The 14,672-nt window shown below is 39.5% G+C and overlaps 1 protein-coding gene across 5 annotated transcripts in view; it reads right to left on the bottom strand.

The window, feature by feature from the left end:
• The window catches only part of LOC5578107 (RNA-binding protein 24-A), a 266,309-nt gene that overhangs the window by 59,144 nt on the left and 192,493 nt on the right, over nt 1-14,672 (bottom strand). The window lies entirely within an intron of this gene.

Here is a 14,672-nt window from a genome sequence, read left to right on the forward strand (position 1 = left end):
AAACACTATCGGAAAGTCTCTTGAAGAATGAATTTGGAGTATCTAACGGAATCACTAAAATAAGGATCACCCTAATTTCTTACTTTCATTTCTAGTGAGTTCCTACAGGAAAACTTCCAAAATTTCTTTCTGGAATTCCACCTTTATGAAATCATTCAAAAGATCCTTCTGCACTTTCTTCAAGAATTAAATTTCAGATATCACCAGGAAATTTGTAGAGTGTTTTTCAAGATTCCTTCAAGAATTTCCAAAGTAATTTCTCTAAGCATTATACGAATGATTTGGCAAGATATTCATACATATAAGAGAACAAAAGTTTGCCCTGGGTTTCGTGCAGGAATTTTCTAAAAACTGATTCAAGGACATTTTAAGTACTTTCTCAAGGAACTGTTCCAGATTTCAGCGAGTTTTCCATAAATCTTTCCAAGAAAATTTCTAAAAACGGTTTTCCAAGGAGTTCTATTTTTGATTCTTCAGCGAGTTTTACACTTTATGAAATTTTGTATGAGATACTTCAGGAATTTATAGAAGGGTCATAATAGGGATGCCCCCAAAACACCCGTCTGAAATTTCTTCAGAAATTACATGAGAAGTTATCCATAAGGAATTCTTATCGATGATTAAACCAGGATTTTCAGAGATTTCTGCACAGATTACTTGAAATATCCCTGAAGATTAATTTAGGAAATTCTTGGAATCCAAGATGGCGTCAGAATCGATTTTCTGCATCTCTTCATTCGTCCCGTTCCAGAAATACCCATATTACATTGGTTCTTGTGGGTCGTTGTCAGGCAGGAGCGTAAGTTGTAATTTTTGGAGCGTAAAATAGGGGGCGTAATGAGAGAGGGCGTATAAAACCTGAGTGTTGGCTGTATATGCCATAAGAAAAACTTTTTTGAAAACTTGAAAAAAAACGCGGTCAATCTTCTCAGTTTTTTTTGGTAGATTTTGTAGTCGAGAAATTTTGACACTTATAGGTTGTTCTAGATGTTAAGCTTCTTCCAAATCTAAGACATTTGGTTGGAAGATAATCAGGGTTTTGTCCAAAACGGACGACCTGGCAAACAAAAAAAAAAACGCTGTTTTTGATTCAAAATGCCTTCTTTTTGTGTTGAGTAAATGGTGAATTTCGTATTTTGTTGAGTGTATTTTGAAGTGAATTTTCCTAATCTACAAAAATAACGTTCTCACAAATTTGCAGTAAAAGTTGTGTAATGTATGGCCTTTCGAATGCCGCTGAAAAATAAAAAATGTCGAACCAACTTCATGAGTTAGTTTCTATTTCAATTTGCTTATAACTTCAAAATCACACGGATTACAAATTAATATTATTACTTCCCCTACAACCTTTCTGAAAGCCACATTCACGTGAAACTGAAAACAAAAAAGTTTGACAAAAAAATGATTTTTCAGGTCCACCCTGAAAAACTTTCAGAATTCCATTTACTTCGCTCAAATGAAACATTAGATCAAAAGTGCCTTTGTCATTCAAACAAAAATTTTCTAAATGTTTGCAGAATAGCGCAGCCACAAATTTTCTTGACCAAAACAGTTTGAGTTAAAATGAAATTAATTACGAATAACTTCTTTGAGGACATCATACGTTTAAAATCGACAAAAACAAAGAAAACACTTTTTTACTGCTAAAATGTCGATTCGGACTATTGTGCAACGGTTGGTCTGTTCTGCAAGTTTGTGTAACTACCGAAAGTGAACAACTTTGACGGAGTGCTTCGTGAGGCCCAAGCAGGACAGTTCGGTTTTGCGTCGTCCGATCGATTTTGCTCACGATTTCGCGCGTTTTCGTCGCCGGAGAATTTTTTTTCCCTGTTTTGGAGCGTCTTGCTGGGTAGTGCTTCGTGAGGCCCAAGCAGGACAGTTCGGTTTTGCGTCGTCCGATCGATTTTGCTCACGGTTTCGCGCGTGTTTTCGTCGCCGGATAATTTTTTTTCCCTGTTTTGGAGCGTCTTGCTGGGCAGGTATTTGGGAAGGCCCAAGCAAGACGGTTTGTTTTCGGAACGCCAAGAAGTTTTGCTGTCAGTGTCAGTTTTGTGTTCAGTCGAGAATGGATTACCAACTGGTGAGTTCGTTTCATGCTTATGATAACAATTTTTTTCTTGAAAGCGTAACTTTTATGTAATATTAAAACAAACTTTGTATGGTTCGTCACTATAAGTGTCGGCATTATGCTATTTTCTTATACAATTTCAATATACATATATTTTTCTCTTTTTGACATTATTAAAAATTATCTTTTGAATTATTCGGCATTGTGAATGTTGGCGTATTTTTAAAAACTTCTACCATATCGAGACAAAATGCACAGTAATACTCATATGTCATTTTCAAACAAACTATGTATGGTTCGTCACTACAAGTGTCGGCATTATTCCTGTTTCATATAATTTAAAATATATACATGTTATTTTCAGTTTTCGTCATTAATAAAAACGTCTTTTGAATTGTTCGACATTATAGATGTTGACGTATTTTTTAAAGCTTCTACCAAAAAGTTCTCGAGACAAAAATACAAAACTAGCTTTAAATATAAGTCGTATATTTCCCCCTTGTCTATGAATCGCATCACCGACCAGAGGTGACTCCCAGATCTTTTCCTCCCTCACTAATAAACACCCTTCCCGTGGTGATTGTGGAGATGCAGAGGTATTCTCGGTCTCTAGAAGCAACAATCATTACACCCTAACATTCCTTCCCCATCCCAACTGACTGTAAGGACTTGGCCGGCGCCGTTATTGATCAATAATGTTAGATCTGCTAAAATTGCACTTCGAGAGTAAGCGGAAACTCCCATCCCTTATTCATTTGGATCGTAGTGCAATTCTTACCAGTTCCGATCAATCACGGAGTAGCAACCATTGACATGTACAGTCAGTCTATGCTATGCTATGCTATGCAATGCTACCCGAAGTGAACAACTTTGACGAACATAACTAACCAAACAACTACTTACCATTTTTAACAGCCCAGATAGCCGTCGTGGTAAACGTGCAGCTATTCTGCAAGATCAAGCTGAGGAACCTGGATTCAAATCCCATCAGTCGGAAAGCTTTTCACAATGGAAATATATTCTAGATTTCCCAGGGCATAGAGTACCTTCGTACCAAACGATATAAGAACACTCAGCTGAGAAGCAGGCTCTTCTCCAGTTGAGACGTAATGCCAGAAAGAAGAACAAGAAGAAATTTATTCAGTTTCAGTTACTTAAAAAAACCACTCTCACTTCTTTTTGTTTTCAACTAAAATAAAAATGTCACTTTTTCACATGTTTTTGTTTATAGAAAATCACTCGTTAGGTCAGGTCAAGGAAGTTGAAATACAGAACCCATTGGCATTTTGTATGGAAAAATCATTAACTTTTATCTAAAAATATATTGGAGAATAATGATATATACTTTGAGAAACAAATTTATTTAACAAAGCTTTTCGAGTCTTTACGTAGACAACCGGAAGTTGCATGAGAAATCACTTTCCGCACCAGTGCATGTGGATTACCAGAGTAACAGAAGTAATTTTTTTTGTGGCAAACATTCGCTTTGATTAGCTTATTATCATTCTCAGAACGACTTTAACACTGAATAAATTAGGCGAAAATCGTTTTATTATTTCTTTAACTTAAGCACCACGAAAAACCACGCTCATAATTTGAAAAATACGTGTATATTTGGCTAATAATAGCTAGGACTGTGTGACTTATGAATCTACTTTTGAATCGTATGTTTGAGATTTATAATTAGAAAAACACTTTTAAAAAAATGATTGCATTTAGTTGTTCTTGGTATTTAAATACATATTTTTATGATTAATTTCTCTTCCATTACCTTAATATTTGATAGAAAAAAAACTAAGTATTTATAATATCTATCAGCCTTGAATACTGCTGATACGAAAAATCAAAATTCTCACGAGTTCAGGGTAGGATGTTGAAAAAAATCTTGGTCTATAATAACCCCTAGCACAATTTACATTAAATTCTTGCAAAGACTGTCACAAGTTGCTGAATAGGAAGCTTTTCAGAAAATGTATTTTTTTACTAGTTCGTTTATTTGAGGCTCAATCGCGTTCAACGCTTTACGGAGTCGAAATTCAGTTTTTGTTGTATTTACAATTTATACACTTTTTCAGGACAAAAGTTAGTACGAGATGAAGCCAGAGTACTCGTGGTAACTTAAGGTTAATGGTTACAATTTTTGGAACGAACGAATTTTTGGTAAGAATTGGGTTTAGGAATCTCTGCAGATCATCGGGGAGGTATATCGTGGTAGCTCGATTATCGTCTCTTGGTGTAGGTACAAATTTATTGTCGGTATTCATCTGCCGAATAGCCAGAATTCTCATTTGAACACAAAGGGCACAACTCACAAAAAAAAAAACTAGAGAAATGAGCTTTTACACAAGACAAGCGAAGGAAATCATAAATGACGACCATATGAATGAAATCGCGAGTGCCGAGCTCATCTCTTTCAGAAACATAGGGTTGTCTGCCTGGAGGCGTCCATATCCGAGCATTTCCAAACTACGTGATCGATGTCATCATAACCGGAACCACACCTATTAGGAATATTGCTCAACGCGACGATAATCCTGTGAAAATGAGCGTCTAGCGAGTAATGGTTGGACATAAGTCTTGACATCACGCGAATGCAATCTCGACTTACATCCTAAACTTTCTACCACGCTCGCAAGGAAACTCTAGGGATTGTTTAATGTAACCATAGTCCCAGTTGACCATTTAGCCAATCGATTTGCCAACCGTAAAGAGAGCTTTGACGTACTAAATGAAAAAATCATCATGTGAAATTCTTCTATCATAAATCTCATCTTCCTCAGCGCTCACAGTTGCGAAAGAGTCCGTCTTCTCATTGCCATAAATTAAGCAATGTGAGAGGACCCATACAAAGGTGATTTTATATGCTCTGTCGACCAGTGCACACATCTGCTCTCTTATTTTTGTAAGGAATTGAGATGCAAGCTTTACAGGTTTCATCGAACGGATTCTCTCAATAGAACTGAGACTATTCGAGAAGATGAAGCAGTGGTCTGCGGGCATTTTTGAGATCAGAAAATGTATTTTCATTATATATTTAAAGAAAATCCTTTTTTTGCTAACTGACTTGTGTTTAATTTTGCACGATTGCTGTCTAAAAATTTGAAACGTCATGGAATAGTGTTTCTGTGATTTGGCCCGCAGTTTTATCAGGTTCATCAGGCCAGGACTAAACCTATAGCGTTTCGAGCTAAAGTTCAGCTTAAAATTGGTAGAAGGATTCGGAAGTTAAAACTAATGGAAAAATAATTTGTAAAATAAACAATAATTATTCAATAGCTATGGAAGATTATGGCAGCTTCGCAGATTTTTCAAATACGCAAATCTTCGATGCCATTGTTCATCCAAAAGTGATTATTACAATGATTTAAGGCAAAATTTCCATTCCAAAAAGCCATCGCCATCACCATAAAACACGATCGACTGATAGCCAATTCCGCTTCGGTAATACTCAAATCACGCATAACTCAGATCGGAAATCTCGTACGCTGGCCGCGTGTCCGGTCACGTGCCATTAACCCCCTCTTAATCCAGACTTAATCATCCCTTTGACAGTATTCAAAAGACAACCACCACACGAGGAAAGAAAAAAGGAGGCACCGACAACGAGTCAGCAGCTCGAATCCCGAAATAGCCTTTACCACAAGGATAATCGGCGATATCGAACCGTCCTCTCGGCTCAGGGTAGGTAATAAAACCCCCCAGGACCAAGACCCCGGCGCTCGACTTGATGACACTCAATAAATTTCACTCCGGTGCGAGAAGAGGCTCGGAAGAGTACGAAAGAAGAGTATCGGTTTTGGTCGCTACCCGATCAGTAAGGAATAACACGATCATAACCAACAGAGGTATTAAAGTGTTTTCATATTGGTACTCTGAAAAATGTCTAAATGTAACGAACGTTCGTTCATTATAATTATTTCATTTACTACAAGTTTAATTTTTACCGCAAAAAAAAATCAAATTCCGATACCTGTTTTATTTCTTGATATTTTTACACCATATTTTCACAAGTTCTCAAAAAACTCTTCTAGTTTTAGAATCTGAGTGAATATTGATCATCTAATCAGGAGATCACGTAATCTTCTCAGGCCGCCAAAGACATTTCATATGGAGAATGTTGGTCCCTCAAGGAACATCGGAATAACTTCAAAACCAGAAAACCATTGGTTAATATCGGTTCCTGAACTAGACGAGTTTTTTGATAATTTGTGAAAAAATGGCGGAAAAATATTGAGAAACAAAAAAGTTATCGCGATTTCAATATTTTTTGCGGTAAAAAATGAAGCTGCTGGTGGAGGGGTCAAGTTATTTTTCGGTTATGCTTTTCTGATCGGGATGACTCCGATGGTCCAGCCGAAGCCGCAATCTACGTCGGAATCCGTAGAAGAAAGGACACGACAAAGAAATTTAATCGCCTCGGTTCGTTTTTTGCCTTCATCCTCCTTCGGCGGTGTCTTCCTTAGTAAGCACCTTCCTTTCTATTCATAATCTTCTGGCAAAGCGCACGCTGCACCGAATGACAATCGAGGAGAAGCACCACCAGCGGCGGCGGCAAAAAATAAGGATCAAAATTGATAACAATGAAAGGGAGGATCGGTTCCATCAGCCAACAGTTAGGATGAATACCTCCGACGACGAAAAAAGGGGGTCCTTTTTGTATGCGCGGGGGACGGATGCCGAAGCGAAATTTACTGTCGCATGACTAATCGTGTTTATGACACGCTGATTAACGATGATTTGCTGGAGGAAAAATCAAAAGTCCATTAGCCATTGCGGTTGGCTGCGCCGGGCGCGGTGGGGACGTTGTGGGATGCCTATTGTGCGTGCTTGGTCATCGGAGAAATGGGGGCAGGGGGATGGTACTTAGCCGCAGATAGAGCCGTGGAATTGGAAGAGACACTGAATGTGTCGAAATGAGCTTCAAATGAGCCACGATAAATGAGGTTTTGATGAGTTTGGAGCAGGCTGTATGCAGAACGTGTAAAGTGTTGTTTGGAAGGAAATTGTTACCAATTTTGAAATATGTTAACATTTTATGTTACATTTTGATACTTTGAAGTAAGCGGATTCCCAGAAGCATAAGTTTCTGGAAGAAGAAGTTTGTCTGAAGTTTTCTCGTCCAAGGTTGATACTGAGTTGTGTTTGATCCTTTGCTCGCGTCGCTTGCTTCTGCGGGGGCGGGTGATGTGAGTAGGATCAATCGTGTCGCGCGTCGCTCGCGTGGCATGATTTATTAGTGGCGCGGTTCACGAAGCAGGTTAGTAGTGTTTGATCCTTTGCTCGCGTCACTTGCTCCTGCGGGGGCGGATGATGTGAGCAGGATCAATCGTGTCGCGCGTCGCTCGCGTGGCATGATCTATTAGTGTCGCGGATCGCGAAGCAGGTTAGTTGTGTTTGATCCTTTGCTCGCATCGCTTGCTCTCGCGGGGGCGGGTGATGTGAGCAGGGTCAATCGTGTCGCGCGTCGCTCGCGTGGCATGATTTATTAGTGGCGTGGTTCGCGAAGCAGGTTAGTAGTGTTTGATCCTTTGCTCGCGTCACTTGCTCCTGCGGGGGCGGGTGATGTGAGCAGGATCAATCGTGTCGCGCGTCGCTCGCGTGGCATGATTTATTAGTGGCGCGGATCGCGAAGCAGGTTAGTAGTATTTGATCCTTTGCTCGCGTCACTTGCTCCTGCGGGGGCGGGTGATGTGAGCAGGATCAATCGTGTCGCGCGTCGCTCGCGTGGCATGATCTATTAGTGGCGCGGTTCGCGAAGCAGGTTAGTTGTGTTTGATCCTTTGCTCGCGTCGCTTGTTCCTGCGGGGGCGGGTGATGTGAGCAGGATCAATCGTGTCGCGCGTCGCTCGCGTGGCATGATTTATTAGTGGCGCGGTTCGCGAAGCAGGTTGGTAGTGTTCGATCCTTAGCTCGCGCCAAATAATTTATCATGGTCTAATCGCTTATCAAAGTGAATCCTGTGACCCAACGATCCTCCCCATTAACAAACATCCCTCCCAGTAACCTTTGTGGAGATGCAGAGGTAAACACGGTCTCCATATAGCAAAGGTTACACACTAACATTCCTTCCTCCAATCCCACCTGACTGCAAGGACGTGGCCAGCGCCGTTATTGACCCTGTATAAATAGAGGCACTGAATTATGCACACTGAAGAAGATTATGGCCAATCCCAGCCGAACTTCTAGTTGATTCTTTGTGCATTTTCACTGACTTCGGTCAATCACGGAATAGCAACCATTGATATGTGTAGTCAGTCTAAGCTAAGCTAGCTAAGCTAAGCTAAGTTTTCTCGTCCAAGGTTGATACTCTCCGACAACGGTTAAGCAGTTCGAATCAGACATCATGTACCGTTTTGATTCATATTACGGACAGCTTCAAATTCCGGACACTCTCGTTTGTATGGGAAACATTTCACACGAAATGTTTCAATTTTCGCCGTCCAAAAGTTCTCATTTTCGAGGCTCGTTTTATTAGGTTTTTTTCCATGAATATCATTGCAAATTTATAATGCCCAACTGCCTTAGACGTCTCTTAAGTGGTTGAACGATTTCAATTGATAATTTGACTGTTCCATCAATGATTATCATGAGCTGTCCTTAATTCGAATCAAAGCGTCCGGAATATGAGGCAAAAGTGAGGAAGCGTCCGGAATAAGAATCATGAAAAGGCGACACGTTTTGATTTATTTGAATTTATTCAAGTTGCGGACGCGTATTCTTCACCCACCATCCGAAAGTTAAGGGCTTCCGACGCTCGATAACGCTAAAAAATCATACAGAATGATTTATTTTGTATGGTCCAAGCTGGGTTATACTTCACTGAGGCCTTAAGTGTCCGTAATATGAATCAAAACGGTATACGCGCTTCATATCAAGAGCTTGAGATCAGCTTGCCATGAGCGCACAAAAATAATCGCGCGCTTGAGCACGTGCTACGGTGAGGCACATTTTTTTAGATCTCACATAGCAATGTACCAGCTCAAACGATCACATCTGCACTGGCTCATGCGCCGTCTCATGAGAAAATCTCAATGTGACAGTGCATTTGAGCCTCGCAGGTGAAGGTTTCAGAATCAAGAAAAAGAGATTAAACAATAAATTAAACTGCCCATAGCCAGTTTGAAAGGACTGACGTGGTTCCACACGGTTTAGGTTCTAGCATTTGAATTGAAAAACTTGTGCTGGCCACTGAAGAAGCATAGGCATAGACCGAAGTCGTATTCTTCCGTGGGGTGAATGTAATAGGCAAACATAACTGCATAAAAGTACTCCTAGTAAGCGCATGTGACGAGCCTCACGAGATGTCTCATGAGTCGCGCACTAAGATATATTTTGTACCGTTTTGATTCATATTACGGACAGCTTCAAATTCCGGACACTGTCGTTTGTATGGGAAACATTTCACACGAAATGTTTCAATTTTCGCCGTCCAAAAGTTCACATTTTCGAGGCTCGTTTTATTAGGTTTTTTTTCCATAAATATCATTGCAAATTTATAATGCCCAACTACCTTAGACGTCTCTTAAGTGGTTGAACGATTTCAATTGATGATTTGACCGTTCCATTAATGATTATCATGAGCTGTCCGTAATTCGAATCAAAGTGTCCGGAATATGAGGCAAAAGTGAGGGAGTGTCCGGAATAAGAATCATGAAAAGGCCACACGTTTTGATTTATTTAAAATTATTCAAGTTGCGGACGCGTATTCTTTGCCCACCATCCGAAAGTTAAGGGCTTCCGACGCTCGATAACGCTAAAAAATCATACAGAATGATTTATTTTGTATGGTCCAAGCTGGGTTATACTTTACTGAGGCCTTAAGTGTCCGTAATATGAATCAAAACGGTACGTATCCACATCTCGTGTCTCACATATTCTGTGAGCTATGGTATGAAATATCGCATGGCACACTAGCTCATTTAGGTATACATGAGAAACACGACACTCTGCTTTGTGGTCCTCATAATCGGTAAATTGTTCAGTAGTTCAAGGGCTATCATTATATCATTATATCATATATATCATATATATTATATTATATCATTATATCGAACTTCGAACCAATGGTGTTTAAATAGCTAGCAAAGCGCAGGATTGGCCACATGAAAACAGCGTTCTACTGTCCGCAGGTCAACAACGCCGAGCGCGTAAACCGCGTTGTGGTAACCTGTATTTGAGCGTTACTAAATGGCGACCATCGTGAGTGGGGCGAAAAGCTGCCAGCGAATAAATGGAGCGAGGCATGAAGCAACGGGAGTAAGTCCTCGCGAAGCAAACTTCGGACGAAACCTGTTGTTGCACACAGACCTCTACACGCAGCAAGAACTAAACCCACCAGACGACCCGAAAGTAGCACAAGATCTGAGGCTGTCAGCAATTCGCCGAATATAGAAGCTCATAATCGAGCGAATCAAGAACAGTCACCAGAGAGCGAAGCAGCGATACAATCTTCGCACAAGATCAGTCGGGTTTAAGGTAGAAGATCTGGTGTGGCGCCGAATATTCGTTCTCTCCTCAAAAGTGGATTAGATCACCAGCAAACTAGAGCCGAAATTTGTTCCGACTATCGTGAAGGAAATCCTTGGAACGAACCTTTATCTGTTGGAAGATATTCTAAGCGGCAAGAAGGGAAGATTTCACGCAAAGGACATCAAAGCGGATTAAATGTTAACGTGCAAGCTATGCGAACAGGCGGTTCCTGTCGACTATGAAGCAAACGTTGTCAAAAACACCAATGGGCACAATAACAGCGAACCAGTGGAGAAGCATCCAACAAGCTCATCTGCTTCTCTGCTGAACTGATCAAAGACTACATCATCCGGGATTTTTATTCGCAAGATGTCAATTCAAGCTATGTTCACAGTCGGTGCCTGTTAACCAGAATCAGTAGCAGTCGGAAACACCAATCATCGGGTGATTTGACCACGAATGCTGAGTGTAAGAACCCGCAACAACAACGCTCCACTTCAGCAACACCAAACAAGACTATGGCCAGGATTGCCGTTCATCCGAACGAGGTTCCACAACGATAAAGCTATGTCCACAAGCAAAGCCTGTCAACTATTAGTACAATACTCCAAAACACGTACCAAGCGGAAAAATGGCAAAAGTCAGGTGTGATGAGCAACAACTTCTTAACCTCGATGATTCGTAAGCTTCGTTGTAGACCATGATCAGACATTGAACTCGATTTGCGACCACGCCAATCAAAGAATTAATGCACCAGATGTATTCTCTGATAGGAGGAGTGAAGACCCGGATATCGACGACCAAAAATCGGTTTGGCGCGGAGTTGAAGCTTACGGCCACTATCGGGCGCAGTTAGACAGCAGCTGGAGGGCAGGAGAGGAGAGGAGGAGACGAAGGGCACGGGAGATTGGAACCCTGAAAACCATCGTGAGTAGGGAGGTTCCAAATACCAGCAGAAAGAGCGGAAGAAGTACGTAGCCTACGTCGAGCATGGGAGACTGTGACCCCGAAGTCCACAATAGGGAGACTCCAGAAAACAGAATTAGTCAACAAGTGAAGCGCATCGTAGTCCGCGATGAAAACAGGGAGAAAACGCAAGAATCTCCATCAAGCTATGTCCGCAGCGAGCTGCCAACCAAGTAAAGGAAAGCCCACACTAAAACTCACCAAGTGGTCATGCCGTTCGCCGAACAAGACAAATCGAGCCCACCATCAAGATTCGTGCAACTGCAACCACTACACAGAGCTATGAGTGACACTACTACAAAGACACAAAACACGATCTCGGTAATCCAAGCAAGGGTGGTGCGTGGCCAAGATTAAAGATCTGGGGATCGTCATGAAATCTTCATCCCAAGGTAACGCGACCAAAAAACCAAAAATTCTGTAAATATAACTTCTACGTTTAGTGTGCGATTAAGCCTATTCTAGTCGGATTCTGATTTGAATGTTTTGCCGTAGTTGGCTCAGATTTGTGGAACCTGACAAGGACTTTGGTCAGAGACGATTTGAGAGGTTGAAGATTCTGCCAGGCGCAGCTGGCGTGATATTGAGTCTAGGATTAAGATTATGCAGTTCAGGCGATAGTCGAGATTTGATTTCACAAGCAACCAAGGCTTGCGTATATGAGTTTAGTCATACGGTATAAGGTTAAAGAACCAGAAGAAACTTGAGATCTGCTCAAGCGTATAGTTGACCGACTTGTCTCTGACCATCTTTGATTCCGGCCAAGGGTAAGACAACCCTAATTCCATTTTGCACGCCGGACTACTGTAATCCTGATTGCACCATTTCTAACGGTCAACCGATAGCCATACATCTCCGGGACAAAGAAAGCCTTCCATGGGAAATATGTCAAAGTATGGTCTGTGAATAAAAATATGTGACTATGATCAGTTTTGTGTTGGAAATCAGTTGCAGGTATACCTCGATTTAGTAGACATTTTGGTTTCAAAATTTTCCATAAACTCGAATTGTACCGTAAAACGGGGTAACTTTGATAGTTTTTTCGAAGAAAACCTGAATATTTATGCACGCTGTTTCAAAGAATAATAATTTACATTTTTAAAACAAGTACTGGCATCCTAGCTATCGATTGCAGTCGATAGATTTCCAAAAGATTTATTATGAATGGTTATATAATTTTTCATATAATCGAAAGTTGGTTTTCTGTTTTGGGGTAACTTTGATAATGGAGTATGAATCGAACAAAATTGAATGAATAACGAACATTTGTAGGGTAGTGTAGAACTAGCCCTCGTGTGTTAAAATACACTCAAATAAAGATTTAAAAAAAAAAAAAAAAACATTTGTAGGGCATTGCATACCTCTAGGCGTTTAACGTTATATGGAAATTTCTGACTTAGATTACAAAAATGGTCCCAGTATGTGAAAATGCTATTCACTAAGAGATTTGAGACCGTATTCAAGTTCTATGATAACTAGGCTGTCAGGTATAAGTGGCCAACTATTCAAAACTACATCAAATAGTGATCGTAGAACAGATTGTTTGCAAGCGTTTCGAAAATGCTAAAATTGTGTCAATGTTTAAAATTCGTATAAAAAGCCTCAAATGCACTTGATTCCAATGAAAATAGCTTTGACATGAAGTTTCATACTAATACTCTTTACTTTTGCATTCGTTTTGCTTAACTGATTAACAGAAACTTCGTTATTTCATTTAATATGTTGTGGGTCTCGCACTATCAAAGTTACCCGCATTATCAAAGTTACCCCGTTTTACGGTACATAAAATCGAAGCATCAATTTATCTTATTTTTTGTTTTTTATTCAGTTATAAGTTCATTAGAATGTATCATTATCGCTTAAAAAATTATTTTCGATGGAAGGCTCAATGGTCCAAGGTTGGCTTGAGTAAACAAATTCTGATGAAAGCAGTGCGTCATTGAAGCGTTGCATTCTAATACAAATTGAGTAGTTTTTTTCATAGGAATACTGAAAAAAAACTCGATAGAAACTGCTTCGCATATGATTTTCTTATTTGTTTATTCAAAGGCTCAAGCGCCACCAGGCATAACAGAGCCGAACTAATTTGGAATTTTATTTCAATTTCTTACACAGCGTAAACAACATTTCCGCGTGTCCCAAGAATAATGTGTTTTCAGTAAATTTGGGGTTGCTGAATATAATGCCGTTCTCAGAAGTATTCCAGAATATCACAATTTAGAGCTGGAAGTCGTCAAAGTTTTATACAACTTACGTTACATGAAATTTAAATACGCTTAACTTAATGTATACATGAAATTTAAACTAGACGCATAGACATTTGGCAAGATTGAATGAATAAAACTATTCGTTGAGTTCAACTCCTCAAATTTGTAAAAAAAAATCAGTCACATTTCGTCACTTCAACAATCAAGTTTGTAAAATTAACAATACCATTCAATTAAACAAAGCATGTATTTTTAAGCGTGTTTAGAAAATGCACAGTGTGATTTTATTAAATGCAAAATTATTTGAAACTTCTGATATTGTTAAACTCTGTGCACGTGCGGTTGTACCCTGGGTGGAAGTATCGAAAGGAAGTGAGTCTCAATAATATTAATAAAAAGAATGCATTACAATATAACAAGTATTCCAGCGAATTTATTGCCTAAGGATAAGCTGTAGTTCCTATCAAGCGATCATTATGACCAACAAAAACAAAATGTTCCACAGTGCTATATCTAATGTTTAAACGAAGTAAAAGATAAAAAACCTTTATGTAAGAATGATTAAACACCTATTCCTATATATTCTAGCCTTTTTGCTTCTGAGCGGACCCAATGTCATAAGAAGAACAGATTTTGAGGGAAAAAAGCATATGCTTAATTTAATTCCCAGAAAATGTTTTTCATAAGAATACCGTATCCAAGGAAAACATTTTGTTGTAACTAAATTACATAGTTTAATCTCGTGTTGTTCTGGTTTCACCAGTTTCCCCAGTGTATGTCAAGTAACACACGTATATAAAAACAAATAATTTGAAGAATTTCTTTACGAAATTTTTCAAATAACTTGTAGATAAATATCTATGAAATCAACTTCAAAAAGTTTGCAACAAATTCATATAGGAATTTTGAAGCTGTTTTTGAAAAACTCTTGGAATTATGGATAACTATTGAAAGAACCTCTG

This window comes from Aedes aegypti, chromosome 3 (genome assembly GCF_002204515.2).
Source record: "Aedes aegypti strain LVP_AGWG chromosome 3, AaegL5.0 Primary Assembly, whole genome shotgun sequence".
NCBI lineage: Eukaryota > Metazoa > Arthropoda > Insecta > Diptera > Culicidae > Aedes > Aedes aegypti.